Here is a 15,727-nt window from a genome sequence, read left to right as displayed (position 1 = left end):
GCTGGTGGAGAACTCATAGCAGCCTTCCAGTATCTGAAGGGGGCCTATAAGGATGCTGGGGAGGGACTCTTCATTAGGGGCTGTAGTGATAGGACAAGGGGTAACAGGTTAAAACTTCAACAGGGGAAGTTTAGATTGGATATAAGGAAGAAATTCTTTATTGTTAAGGTGGTGAGGCACTGGAATGGGTTGCCCAGGGAAGTTGTAAAAGCTTCATCCCTGGTGGTGTTCAGTGCCAGGTTGGACAGAGCCTTGGGTGGAATGGTTTAGTGTGAGGTGTCCCTGCCCATGGCAGGGGGGTTGGAACTTGATGATCTTTAGGTCCCTTCTAACCTTAACTAGCCTATGATTCTATATGATTCTCTGGTCCTTGCTGTCAAAGAGCAGTATAGTTAAAACACCATTAAAGAACACAGTTATCCATCCCCATTATATTGGCTGCATTACTACCACCTACCTACCCTTCCAGTTAAGCTTAGGAAGTCATTTACAGAATAAGCCTAATAAAAAAATGCCGTAAGTTGTATTCTAATTAAAGATCAAAACTTATTTGTTGTGTAAATAAAATACAGCATCTTAAAGGCTATTTCTGAGTGACTGCTGAAAATCCATTATCTGTAACATGTGCAGCAGAAATTTCACATTCATGCTCCTCATAGCATTAGAGGCCTGAGAAGAGTCTATTCAGTTCAGTGATCTATTATCCATGTTAGTTGATTAGATGCAGCCGATGTTTTTTATTTGGATACAACTCTGCTTAAAACATTTTTAAGCTTTCTTTCCCCTTTTAGGGAAAATATGAAGGATACATTGTAGCACAGTTGTTTAGCATCTTAAAAAGGTATAGTATGAATCATTCAAGCTGAATTGCAAAAAACCCCAACTGTTCACCATACATGAAGAGAATCAGTACTTCAGAATTAGAACTGTGAAGTAATGGAACTTGTAAAGTACTTTAGCACCTGAAACAGAAACATTAAGGGGCACAGTTCTGAGACACAGCAACACCTGAAAATACCAGAATTTCAGAAGTCCCCAAGCATGCATTCAACACACACATTTCGGTCAGTATGGATGTCATGCTGGACACATCTGCCTGCATCTTTAACTTCTGGTCCCTCTATTCCTTTGTTTCTGACATAATACATCTGCATAGAAATAGCTAATACAGAAATCAGGGCAACATCTTACACCCTCCAACTCTGCAGTTTCTGCATCCTGGAGGTGAGCAGGCTCAGCCACAGACTGCTTTGAGGGAGCAGAGGGGCGCCAGCTGTGCAAAACACTCTCTGTCTGGCAGCATTACTTGCTGAGCTTTGTACAGCAGTGTCTCCTCCTCTCACAGCCACCAACTCTGCACGTTTTGCTGACTGTGGCTGCGGGGAAAACAATCACCCCAAACAGTGACTGTTTTGGCTGCAGTAATATGGGAAGGAGCCCATTTATTCCTTCCACTAGGCCTAGTAATGTGCACCTTAGGAAGGTACGGTCCCTATACAATGGATGGAGGCTTATTAGTATTTATTAGGCAGAATACAGAATAGAAGTTTGTTGGCAGTGTGCTATATTAAATATGGATGAATTGCAATGTTATCAATGAAGTTGCCTTCGCTTCTGACTGCTTTCCATTGCATAGGACCATTTGCAGTTAAAAGCTATTTCTTCACCTGTCTTTGGAAGCCAGGATTATGGATGCACTTATGCACCCACTAAAATCAAATGGGATTTATGTGTGAAATTTTTTCACACTCGGGCGATTGATGACCACCATGCTCACAAGAAGTGTACTTAATTTTATATGTAGTGCTTTATGACAGCATATAACAATAAGACATCAGACTTCAAGGCACAGTCCTCAAATCATATAACTCATAGATAAATTTGTCGGTGGCTGGGAGAATACTCAAGGACAGATTAATGAGGAAAAAACAGGTTGCAAACGGATTTAAGGGAGAAGAATCCCAACAGCAATACAGAACCATAAACACTCCTTTAAAATTTCCTTTTAAAATGTTAATAAGGGGTATTAAGTACAGAAGTGCTCTAAGGAAACAAGGGAGATGCAAATATTAAGAACAAAGTAGCAGCTAACCTTCAGGTTTTGGATTAACCGATTAACATTCAACAAATGTGAAAGTCCATCAACTTCAATCTCTATCCGTTTCCTTTCTCTAGGTCCACATGGCATAGGACAATTTAATACTCAGACTAAGAGGCTTAAGCAGTGGCTTTTACACAATTTTACCGCTTTTCTGTCATCAGGGCTACAGCTACACTATTGCTACTACTGGTGAAGAAATACAAGTTCAGATTTTGCCGAGTGCTTTAAAGTACTGAGTACTTAGGCAGACAATGGAATCAAAAAATAATCATCAGTTTCTCCCAGGGAATGTAATAGAAAACTCTAACAAAATTCATCAAAGGGCAATGCTTTATAAACAGATTAAATAAGATTTGATGGATATGACACAAGTGGACTGATAAAGCAGGAAGTCTGTAAATAGAATATCAAATGAGAACTATAGGATATCTGTTCAGTTAAAAAACATTTATGATAGGAACATAGGCAGCACTGGAATGGAATTATTCTTAATTTTGTCAAAGTAGAAGAATAAACATTTTTAAAGAAAAGTAAGTTCAGCAAAGAAAAGAGCAAACTTAATTGTCTACTGATGGTATTTAAAGCTTTTTTGTAACTAAATTTCAAAGCACTGTTTACAGAAAGTTCCTCATTATCATCTTCATTTTATAGGCAAGAAAATTGAAATACATGATCAGAACAAGTAGATTACAAAAAAGTGTATCCAAGAAATTGCAAACACTGAAGAACAGATTGTAGAACCAGCAGGCAAATGGATATAAAGAAGATAGTGCACATGAAAGCCATACTAAGTAGCCCACATGGCTGCTATTCATCTATTATCCTCTGTAGACATAATGAACTCTTAGAGCAAAAAGTTAGCCATACAAGTCTGTGTTTCTCCTATTGCATGTAATTATTTTCCTTTATTTGATACAACAGATTTAAATTATTGCTGCATTGTCAGATTATGTTTTTCTGGCCTATTTTATCAAATGCATTGGCTAAATCTGTGTTGGCAACACTTTTGCCTGCTTGCATTTGACGTAACTGTCAGACATATAGGCCATTTCACCAGTGTGTCCATAAGTATGTAACACCATTGCAAATTCCCAAATAGCTGCCAAGTGCACAAAAGATGTATTTTCAGTTCAGCAAACTTGCTACCATCACTTCTGCTTTTTGTTTATTATGCAAACCCAACAGCATTCAGTATTTCTGTACAGTTGATAATTGCTAATTATGGAAGGAAAAGTTATCTGATTGTCAACCATGGAATCAAATGAATTGAAAATATTCCATCGAGCATTTAACGAAAGCATAGGAAAAAGACTGCCTAAAAATAACAATGAACATGTTCTTTGTGTTGAAAGATCATTGGCAGAAGTACATCACACAAAATTCAGATCCTTATTGCTTAATCATCTCACATTTCATTAGCCACAGCTGCCAATTGTCTTGTGCAATGTGAATTGCTTTTCATAATACCAAAAAAAGAGAAAGAAAAAATGTTTCTTAGTCTGGAAATCGTTTTCACTAAGATGCAGTGCTGGAATGCAAATATTCATTTCTGAATTAATTCATGACAGAGGGCTTGGCCAACCTGAGCTAATCACACCCCTGGGGTCCTCTAATCCTCTGAAGCTGATTATCTCATGATTGTCACGCCCACTGGGAGTTCCCTTTGTTATTAGCAAATTCAAACTGTAGTTTAAAAAAAAATTAGAAATTGTTTTGATGCTAAGGTTGGGGAGTGAATAGCAGCTCTGGCTCTAATCCTTTGGCTGGCTGACAGGAGGAAATACACTCTACTGTGTTTCATTGCTCCCTAAGAATTACCAGGATTCAGACAGAACCAAGAGCTAGCAAGTCAGATGGCAAGACTGTATACTGATAAGACAGCGTTGTCCATCCAAACTCAAAGCAGACATCAGTAATAAATACGTGCAATTATCTTTTTATGCTTTTTATTTAGCGTGTCTCTTTTGATGGCAAATTTGCACCAAGTCATAAAGAACTGTGTGCAACATAAATTGCAAATATGTAATATAACTTATTTCACATTGCCCTCTTCAAAATCAGTCCTCTATCAAGACTGTAAAAGCTGCAGGAGGAGCAGACAAGTTCACATCATGCATGTGAAAAAACTGGAAGTGAACTGGTGGCACCCATCTCCAGCAGGTACTTCTTAATGCTACTTACTAGATTATATTAATAGAGAACTAAAGACAAAGTTTAAAGCCCAGGGCTGGAGCTATTACACATGCAAGCCCTGCAAAACGCAGTTTGCACATTCAGCCACATTCAGTAGAAATAATCCATGTGAGATAATTTTCATTTATGGAATATGAGTTTTGCATGCTCTGAAACCTGTGTTGTACAAACACTATAAAATTTGAATTTGTGTCAAGCTAGAAAATTGTGCGGAAAAGCTTGCACTGAGGGTATGCACTGAATTATTCATCCCTGTTGTTGAATTTGCATTGTTTTTTACCAGCATTTCCAAGCTGCTGAAATTCGCTTGATACATTAGCTGTCTAACCACTGTGTTTTAAGTGTACCACGGTGGCTTTTTACTTCCTAATCCAAAAACTACTCGTCCGTCATCTGTGTAGGTTTCTAATAATGCCTCTGTACCTTGGGTTTTGGTTTGGGTTTTTTCCCTCTTTTTTTTTCTTTGTGTTTTGGTGTTTGGTTTTTTTTGCTTTAAATAAAAAAGCAATTGCAGGTGGGCAGACACACATGGGATATGCAAGACTGTAAACTCCATGCATTTTGCAGCTAGTATATGAGAAAATGGCTGGTACTTGTTGGATGTTCTTAGAAATACTACTGTGACATATTCTCGTGTAATCGATTTTGAATACATTTAAGGTTTCACTCAGCTGTAGAGTGTCCAATCTATATTACAATATAAAGCTTGTCATGCTCATCCCCTGAAGTTTGTATTACGAGATTTAACACTCCTTCTGCATAAAAGCTTTTAAGATACAATACAATGTGTATTTTGTGAGAATGTCTACCGTGATGTGGAATTAATATAACCTGGCTCATAATGTTCCAGCAACATAAAGAAGTGTGAGATCTGCTGTAAAAGTTTAATCATATGTGGTTTGCAGTTAATTTTGCATGCAACATGAATATTATGCTATTAAATATATGTTCTTTCTTGAATGGACTGAGAAATTTTTATCAGGCAAGTTAAAATTTATTACACTTTGCCTACTGAATACCTGTTCTCTGTCTCTTGTGAAGCTGGTACTGCATGCATGCTGCTATTCATATGAATATTTGCACTTCCTTCAGTGTGCTCTGGGTACTGTATTAAATGCTACAAATCATATATGCATGTTAAGAAATGCTACAGAAATGCTACAGAATGAGAAATTTGTGCTGAATTTACTATGAGGGTATCACTTATCTCTCCCATAAGACATTTGAAAACTGTGTATTCAATGAAATTTTCACTGTAAACAGGAGATCAGATATTAGCAAGGAAAGGAAGGTAGCAATGGAGCAAAATCATTTGCTCAGTACACAAACACAGAGACGCAGATGCACACACCATAAGATCTTGAAGATATTACAGACTTATTACAGACAAAACTCTACCTACCATCATAGCAAGATTTTTTCTTCAAATCTTCGTATGACTCTGCATTAAATTCTATATGGAAAAGTTCTTTTACATAAGAGAATTTACATGTACTTCTGTGAGAAGTTTTCAATGGGCTTGGCAATCACAAAGGAAGATCATAAACTGATTTCTTCTGGAAATTTGTACTATGTGCAATTATATTCTCAAGCCCAGTGCTGCCAATCCTCAACATTAACAAGTCTTAATGTACATGGTATTTTCATACAGCCCCAGAACCCTATAGCAAACATTCATGGAAGACTTTAAACTTTATTTTAAACAAATTACTCATGTGAAAATTTAAAAGCAAGAATTGAAAATGCAAGACCTTATGCACATGGATCAAATAAAAATCAGTCACCACTACAGAAAACTTATTTATTTAGATCACTTTAAAATAACAGTAAAGCTTCTACACTGGAAATGATGGAGAAATCTGAAATACTAAAGCCACTGAGTTAAAAGTCATGTATGCCAAGCAAGTTATCCAGCTATTCAAAATGATGATTTTAAGAGGCTGCTTTTCCTATCAAAAGTTTGAGTTAAAAAGCTGGAAAAGCTAAACTTCTAGGGTCAAGTAAGAAACTGGTACCAGAATATATGAATAATCAGAATTAAAAACAATGTGTGTTTTACCTTAAGTAGCAGTTTGTTGTTTATTTTTTTAAGAAGTTACTCATCTGAAGCAAAGCAAACTATTTTTTAATCATATCTGTTAATACGGTGTGAAACTCCCACTGGGAAAGATAACATCTAAACTAGTGTCATATGACAGAGAAAACAATTGAGCTAAAAGAAGTGAATTTACAGTTGCAAATTGTAAGTCTTCCTGTGTACTTGCCAGTGTTTTAACTCTTCAGCTTTTATTGCAAAAAAAGTTATTTTCCCGATTGCTTTGGAATCTGAATCTTCAGACTGTTTTGATCATTGAAGCTTGTAAATCACTCAGGAACTTTTCAAAACATTGTGATGCAAGCTCAGTTTCCTAGAGTATAGATGTGTAGAATACATGTGTGTGCATGCAGGCACACGTGTGTGTGCATGCAGGCATGCATGTGTGAAAATACCTTCCTCACTGTGTCACCAACAAAATGAACTGTTTGTCTTACAAAGTGTAACTGAGCTTTTTCTAACGTAACTATAGAGTAGAAAAGAGAAATGGGATTTTAAACACACCCCTCTCCCCCATTCCTTTTGAACGCTGTGTATAAACCAGTAATCTAGCATGGAGTGAGGAAGGATTTTTGATAGATAGATTTGGGCAAAATACTTTTTTTTTGTGCAGATCTTTTGGAAAAACTTTGCTTAGCATCACTGAGCACTCAGTGTCACCAGTTTTGTATCCAAGACAATGCAATCATCTCTAACAGTTCATGAGTGAGCATGAAGAGATGCATATGATGTTCAGCCATGACATGTCACATTTCCTCACAACATGCCACATGTAGGGAAAAGTCTTGTGACAAAATTGAAACATGTCAAAACTGTAGCAGACTGCATGAGTCAAATGGAAATTGGGTAGTAAAAACGCCTTCTTAACCCTGCAAAAGCACTAGTCACATTTACTTATATTTATTGAGGTAAAACAGAGGTCTTTTCATAAATCAGGCTCCCTCTGTGTCAGAAATATGCTTTTTGACACTAAAGGAGAGGGAGAGCTTGATAGCTTATATTGCATATTCTATAGACAGTTAGGTGGACCCTGTTGGCTTCTATAATATTTTGAAAATGCATTCACAATGATATTCTATTTCCACGCTAGTAGTGTCAGCGGGAGTCCTGGTAGTGTGCTATTTAGGCACATTGAGAAAATAATAGGATTTACAATAGCTGGCAATTTGTTTTCTACTGCCACAATGTCTGCTTTTGTTACAGTCTTTGTAGCTGTAAGAAATTTCTTTCTGGCTATTCTGTTCATCTTTTCCACAGAAATATTTCTTCAGTGTGAACTGCTCCAGTATGAATTGGAGTGGTTTTGCTGCCATAAGTTTTCATTATTAGACTAAATATAAAGAGTGCAAATGTTTTTCCAGGAATAGTCATTCCCATTTTTAATGTTTACTACTTCTGTTTGTGGACTTGATGGATGGGCTTACCAGCAGTACTAGCAGACTACCTCAGAAGGCAGAAACTATTGCCAAATACTGATAGCAATTGGGGGGGGGTAATCTAAAAAAAAAAAAAAAAAAAAAAGGAATAGATTTAAAAATCAGTTTTTAACCTTTTTTTATACTTTTTATTTTTTGGGGGGATAACACTATCTGCACTAGAATGTTTGTCCTGTGAATATGCTTAGTCAGTCAGGCAAAGTGATGAAGTTTATGCCTCATCAAAACTAAGCAACAAAAGTTCATAGTAAGCACTTGCAATCACAAGTTAGCTGGTTGCACCATTTGCATAATTTAGTGAAAAAGAATACTGCCAATAGCGAACATATGAAATACAAGTAACAGAATCTGACATGTTAAAGATCTAAAAAATGTCCTCCAGTAAAACTGTACAGTCAAATTCAGTATAACATCCCCGAGAAAGACAATATGAGATCTGGGTTTTTCAGCCCAGTGTTTGTTGTGTTGTTATATGTTGCATGCCACAAGGAAGTGTATTTCCCTGCTGGGCCAGGTTTGCACAACTGTTCATGTTTATACTAAATGTTAAACTCACTTTAGATATGTCAAACTCTATTGTAAATAACATCAGACTTAGGAAAATAATATGTTATAAACTTTAAACATCCATAATAGAAAAACCTGTGAATTTCCTGCAGATGAAAATGTCCACATTCAATTACAAAAAGAGATACACACATACTTTAAAGCTGTTATGAATTATGTGTTGCACATTGAATTAACTTAGGTCACACAGGGAGTAGGCAAATGAAAACATAGTAAACTGCCAAGATAAAAACAATTGAGTTCTTACTTCAGACCTTTGATACTTAGTAATGTCCCACTGCCATGTAAATATTGCATTCATATATAGTTAATGATATTGTTTGTTAGAAATTGGTTTTATTTTTTTTATCTAACTAACATATACTAATATGTTGGTTAGAAACTGGTTATTGTTTTTAAAAAACTTGCCAAGAAGAGCATTGCCTAATATTTGCTGTGTACCTGTGATGTAGTTCTCCTACCTGCCTCACACTGTCTGGATTGTCACCTGCTGCATTGCCCTAGGCATGTAAATACATGAAAATAGGAAGAATGTGACCTATTAAGCTGCAGCTTTGCTACTTTAACTTCCACAGCAGCCATCCAGCAGATATTGAAAGGTGAAGGTTGTCCTTATCACTTCCAACTATTGGAGGGAGCTAAGCCTCCAGGTCTTCCTTCACCTGTTGCCAGACCATTTTGGGGACCTTTTCTTTCGGTGTGTTTTAAAAGATGGAGGGAGTGGAAGGAAGAAATAGTATCTGTCACATTTTGAATGGAGAACTATAGTCTGAAACTTCTTTTTGAAAGTACATTCAAATCCATAGTAATTTGAGTGCTGCTCTAGTCACCTACCACACAAAGATAATAGTAATTAACTTTTTAATTGCTAACCACTTTCTTCAGGTTAGTCAGTCACATCTGTGTTCCCACATAAGTACCCAGCAGAACTTAGTCCAATGCTTGGATCCACAGACCTAGGCTCAAACAGATCAAACTCCATCTACCGACCAAAAGACACTTGCAGCTAGTGCCTGACCCCTAAAGGTGTGTTTCATTTGTGGCCTTATCATTTGACTCACCAGTCAATTTTTCCAGCTGGGGAGAGATGAATCCAGAAGCCAAACAACTAAGTGTAAGGCTAGATTCAGGGACAGTCTAGTTAGATGAAGTTTAGAAGTTGCCTGAGCTAACACCGAGGGACACAGCATTTGGTCCCAAAGCTGGGGTCCAGACAGTGGTCCCAAAGGCACAAGTTTCAGTAGTACCCTCTGTGGACTAAGGTTAATGCACTTAAATATTCTGTCTTTCCATACTCTAATCAGGAGATACAAACACAGTAAAATATGATTATTAGAGGTTAATTTGCTGTAATTTTTTCTGCCAAATTACCAATTACTGTAGCTGGAAAGAAATATTTTACAGATCTATAATCAAGCGCAAAAAGAAATTGGAGCTTCAACTGGAGCCTCTAACTATTAATGTATTAAATTATCCTGATATATCTTCAGCTGATTATATCAAGCACTCTTCTAGAATTTGAGAAAGTAGTAATAAATTAAATGTTAAATGACTATTGATTATTTTTAACTTGTTATCATCCTCTAGATTTTGATATGGATATTTCCAACTGATGCTGAGACATGGTGAATAGAGGCAGCAGTTTCAAACAAATACTTAACATCTGCATAATAACTGTCTACCAGGTTTGCATGTTTTTCTCTATGGTCTGTTGCTAGGTAATGACACACTATGGCTATTCTCTTTAAGCATATATGTATGCATATGTATGTAATAGCAAGTTCCCTTCAAATGCAGAAAGACTGCTAACTGAAATGTTTTTCTTATTCTGTTAAGGATGTTCAATGGGAGGTACAGAGAAGGAGGAGGAGTAGAAACTTACAGTTTTTAATGTTTCATTGCCCCTGTTGAGCACCAGACCCTACGCAGCTATTGTCAGAGGAACTCTTTTAATTTTTGAAGATAATTAATGCTTAAATTAAAAGTTTAAAAAAGGGACTATTTTCCACCTTCTATTCCCTCCTCTTCACCTTCTGATACCCACAGAACAAGTGAGTGTAAAAGGCAGCAAGTATGTTATTTCCCTTAGGAGAGAAGCACTTGCTTCAACGGGTATGAAAGTTTCTAGGTTTGCCTGTTTAATTTAAAAACAAAAAATCACCTACATAGAATAAAGATAGCGTTTGATCAACATAAATGTTAAACAGGGCACTCCTGAGTACAAGGTTATAGAAGCACCGCAAAACAATTGCAAGGACTGTGTTTGTCAATGTTTAAATATATGGAAGTCAGAAATGCCATTGCAAACACTTTCTGTAAAGCTTGATTGCAAAGAAGTCCTGAAAATGTTACTACTGGCATACAAGCCATGGCAGTAACATTATCCTATACAAAGAAATATTGTTCTAATCAGCAACTTTCAAGGGGCTTTTGTGGTTGCAAAAGCATTTTGTTTATCTGTGCAAAACTGCTATCAACAGTAGGTTTCTTTAATGCAAAAAATTACTAGGATAGATAATAACTTCTATGAAACCTAAAAAGTAATATTCATATTAGTACAGTAATTCTGATAAATATATAATTTCTTAATAATTTGTGGCATAGTAAATTCAGTCCTTTTACAGTATATTAGAGTGTTTTATTTGCTATTGCAAAGTTCCATTTCCTTCCTGATAATGCCCTGCAGTTTTTTCTCCCAATTACAGAAATATCCTTGTGAATGCATTCTTGGAGAGTCACAGGCCAAACTACATAAAAAGGCAGCTGCAGACCAGCTAAAAACTGAGTTTTGAAAGTGACCAGCTATCTGATCCAGTTTTCCTTAGCAAATCTGGCCCAGCAACGCAATCACAACTTTAAGTCCCACAGGTTGGTGGAAAAATATCTTTATATCCTACTTGCCGCCTGCTGTCCCCATAATCACCTTCCAATAGGCAGGGAGAAGCAGGTGCAGAATGTTACCCTCCCTTGAGAGAGATCTATGTGGGTCCAGGTGGCCATGTAGAATCAGAACATTTTTGTGCTGCGGTGGAGAGCAACTACAGTTGTCACACCAACAGCAAACAGATACAGAGCCCTCCTACACAGACATTATGCTATTCTGCTGTCCTTGGCACAGCCCAAGTGCATAGTTTTGGCTGTGTTAGGTCCTTGCATATAATCAGCTGGAGGACATAGATGTGTAATGACAGGAAACGAAAATGCAGAGGATTCTGAAATAACAGTGAATGAGTTAATTATATTAAAGGACAGGAATTAAATACACTGTGAGTGAAGAACATGTAGGATGTAGCTGGATAAGCAGTCATCCAGTTAAAATGGAAACAGTTTATGAAGCTCTAAAATAAAATCCATTTTGCTGTCATTACAGGAAGCTGGAATGTCAAATCTGACAAAAAGACTAAGCAACATTAACTGAAATTTGATTTCATGTATAACAGGTCAAACTGCACACTGCAAATAAGATTTACTATTAGTTTAGTGTTCATGAATCATTTGTGAACAGATTTTCTTTATTTGTAGGCATACACCAAATCGCTTCTATGCAAGCATGCCACAATCTTCTGCATTGTTTGCAAATAGCTCATATTGACTATTCATAGCAAGTAATTGATCATTTAGCTCACCAGCCAAAATTTCCATTCTTGAAGGAGGACTTCGAATATCCAAATAGAACAGAGATAAAATAACAAAACCAAAAAGCAAACAAATACACTTTTGATATGGATGTCTGGATGAACACTTGTATTCTCTGAAATCTGTGACATTTTAGTAAATATCCAGAAAGTGTGCAAATACAAAAATTGGACAGAAAAGTGAAAGTGAACACACTCCAGTGTTCATTGATTAAGTCAATAATTAAGGACTGGGTTTTAGCTCTAATCCTAAGAATTTCACAGAAAATTCCAGTAGAATTATTAAAATTTTCCCAAAGAAAGGAAAAAATAGCACTGAATGTAATGAGCAGCCTCTGGATTAAAAATTAGCTGTAATATTACTTCATTCCATGGGGAAAACAGCATCATAAAAAAGCTTCATGAAAAAAATAAAATACACAAGGCAGCAGAATGTGACTCTGAAAACCTCAGGCAAATCAAGAGAATCACAGAACCATAGAATGGTTTAGGTTGGAAGGGACCTTAAAGATCAGCCAGTTCCACTCCCCCTGCCATAGGCAGGGACACCTGAAAATTAACTTCACTGCAAGATAAAATAATTTAGGCTCCACAGTGTAAGCTACATAGTTCATAGAAATGAAGATATAACCAGCACCTTTATGAAAAAGGCCAGCCTCCTACAGGGAAACTACAGAGATTAGAGAAAGAGGTTGCAGAAAACCAATTGAACAATGATCTAAGAAAACATGAAAGCAACTCCATGAGCAAAAGGAACTTTATCTGAACCAGAATCTACTGATAATCTGGGAATGATTAATTTGGAGAAAGCTTCTCAGGCAAATCTAAAGAGTGTCAAAAATAGGCATAAAAGAAGTTTGGTTTTTTTTGCCCTAAGTCCTTCCTTCTTTCCCCATATCGGTCCTCAGTCACAAAGATACATCACCTTAATGATCTTAATTATGGGTCAACATTATTTGGACTCTTAACCTGAAAGCCACGAAAATGAAAACAATTATTCTACATATCATCATACTTTTGTTGTAATGTGTGATCAGCACCTTCATAAATCATGTGAAAAGACTCCCTCCAGACAAAAAAAAAATAAGCAAAATGATTAAATGTTAAAAAAAAAAAAAACCTGAGAAAAGTACTAAAATTAAAAGAATAGCAACGTTTAAGAAGTCTGATCAGTCAGAAGAACATTCCTGAAAAGGTGTCTTATTCTACAGAAGAGATTTAAATATCTTCTGGCTATGTGTAAAACCTTGCAAGACAAAATTAAATACATTTATCTTATTCAGTAGTTGTTAACTTTTTAAATAATAAGTAGACTCAATGAGCCTATCATCAAACTATATTCTGACTGCCTGCTTCCAGTACAGCAAAAGGTATTTCTCTTTACAAAAGAGCTTTATGAGTTTGGATAAATCAGTAAGTCACGACATAACAGTTCTTGTAATTTTTTTTCTACTTTTGCCTGTTTGCTTTACTCTCTTACAGGTGCAACGCAGAGGACAAAACAGTAGAAGCACTGGAAAATTTGGAAAAGTAGCCTGGCTCACAAAACATGATATTCTAATGTCCACAACAGCAAAAATCAAGATTACCATAGCTCCTATGAATAAAAGCCTTGTGGATGATGGAGTTAACTCCTTCCAAGGGCTCAGGAAAAACTGTTTTTCTGGTCACTGTGCCCTTTTTCCTGCCTAAAGGACACGACCTCAAAGCTATGGTAGGCATTCAAAAGGTTTTTGTTAAGAGCATGACAAATGTATTAACTTCTCATGCAGTGTGACATCTAGACTACTGTTATTCATTATTATATTCAATAACAAGAATAGGAAATGCTACACACTCCCCCTTGCCCAAACAGATCCTTCATCTGGAGTTAGTGAACTGTTGTGTTCAATGGTTTGGTTCAATTCAATTCCAGGGGCTTACATAGGCACTAACACTCTGGGAGGAATAAGAATCAAAAGAAGAAAACACCAGCACACGGCATAGAGGTAACAGATCATTTTGCAATTGACATTCTAACAGGGGATGACATAGCCAGGCACTATTTAAAGCAACAAAACTATTTAGGGAACACTGTGCACAGAAGAGGATGTACAGAACTGAGTATGTAGCTGGTGCATGTAAATAGGAACCAAAGATAGAACCAGGCTTTTCTGTTATCTACAAAACTCAGATAACCATTTTGCTTAGATAAAGCAAAGCAGTCAGATAAAAACAGGATGCTCATCCTGCCTTAAAGCAGCCCAAAACAAAGGTGCCAGTGTCTTCAGATTCTGCAACTTACCAGCACAGACATCAAAGAATATTGCAAAAATTTCTACAGATTTTTTAAGGCATATTTATGTAGTTTTCTATTAATAAGGTACTATTATAACATTGCTATAGCAACCCTAGAGTTACGTTTGAGAAGACGCTTTCTAAGCCTTTCTACCCAGGTGCTTCTAACTTTTAAGCCTTTTGAAAATGCTTTAAAATGATCACTGATTCAGCTTAACTATTTCAAGTCTGTTGCTAACTCAGTGGCAAACACTTTAGTAAAAGTTTCTTGGAGGGGAAATGTCATGCTTGATGAATCAGCATGTATAAAATTTACACTTACATTAGGAGATACATTCGGAAGATGAGGCAGTATTCAATGAAAAGGAAATGAAAGGCAAAAGATGTTGAGATGGTGAGTAAGGCTCCATACAAATTAAACATTACGACATCCTCAACACCTGTAATGCTGCTTTGAGCAGAGATTAACGTATTAAGCAGTGCACACATGTAAATAATTAACGTAAGCAGCATACACAGCAATACAATGCAATACTAAGCACTATGCAAGCACAAGTTTAGGTTATTTTGGGAAACAATTTCTCCATTTGTGCGTACAAAACCTTATGCTAACATAGGACCAGATTTACTCTTTGGCAGAAACACAGCAGAGATGAGAAGAAAGCCCTTAAGCCTGTCATTGGATTCTTTCCTTCAACAGGTTGCTTCCACTCAAAAGTTAACAACAGTTTTCACCTACAGCCCTAGATGCAGGGCCAGTGGATCAGCCCTGCAGCTCTTCTTGGCCACTAAGTGAAGCAGGCCTGCTTTGGCTCTCTGCTACTAAAAGCCAGACTGCTCTTAGAGGAAACTGGACCTGAGGAGAGATTTCTTCTATTCCTCTAACTATGAAAGGACCTTCTAGGCAAGGTGGAGTACTCTAGGAAGACCACTATTTTTCCTTCCTGTAAGTTTCGCCTGAAGACTGTGACACAAATCAGCAATCTCACAGCTGACATGTTTTCAGTTCTGGTTAGAAGAGAAAAATCAGATTTCCTCTCAAAAGTAAAATGCTTCATTTTTTTTCATTTTTTGAGTCAGTACTGGATCATCATGTTCTGGTCACAGTGAGACAATCATATCTGCAATCACAGGAATATATCTCCCTGCTTCAGAACAGGATTAAGCTATTTCTGATAGATATTTTCCTCTAGCACTTCCTCAGAAATCCTCAGTGATTCCACAGTCTCACAAGACAACACGCCGTACTGTTGTAACACACTTCAAACTAGGAAGTTTTTCTTGATGTCAAACGTAAATCTCTCTTCCTGCAATTATGTTGAATTTATCTCTTTGAGATAAAGCACCATGTTCAGCAGGAGATGATGTGTGAATGATGATGTGGTGACTTGTAAAGCTACATCATCACTCCTGAAGTGTGATA

This window comes from Neopsephotus bourkii, unplaced genomic scaffold (genome assembly GCF_033783945.1).
Source record: "Neopsephotus bourkii isolate Nb327-2 ecotype Australia unplaced genomic scaffold, CSIRO-AGI_Nbou_v1 NB_196, whole genome shotgun sequence".
Lineage (NCBI taxonomy): Eukaryota > Metazoa > Chordata > Aves > Psittaciformes > Psittacidae > Neopsephotus > Neopsephotus bourkii.
Note: the sequence above shows the minus strand (reverse complement) of the source record.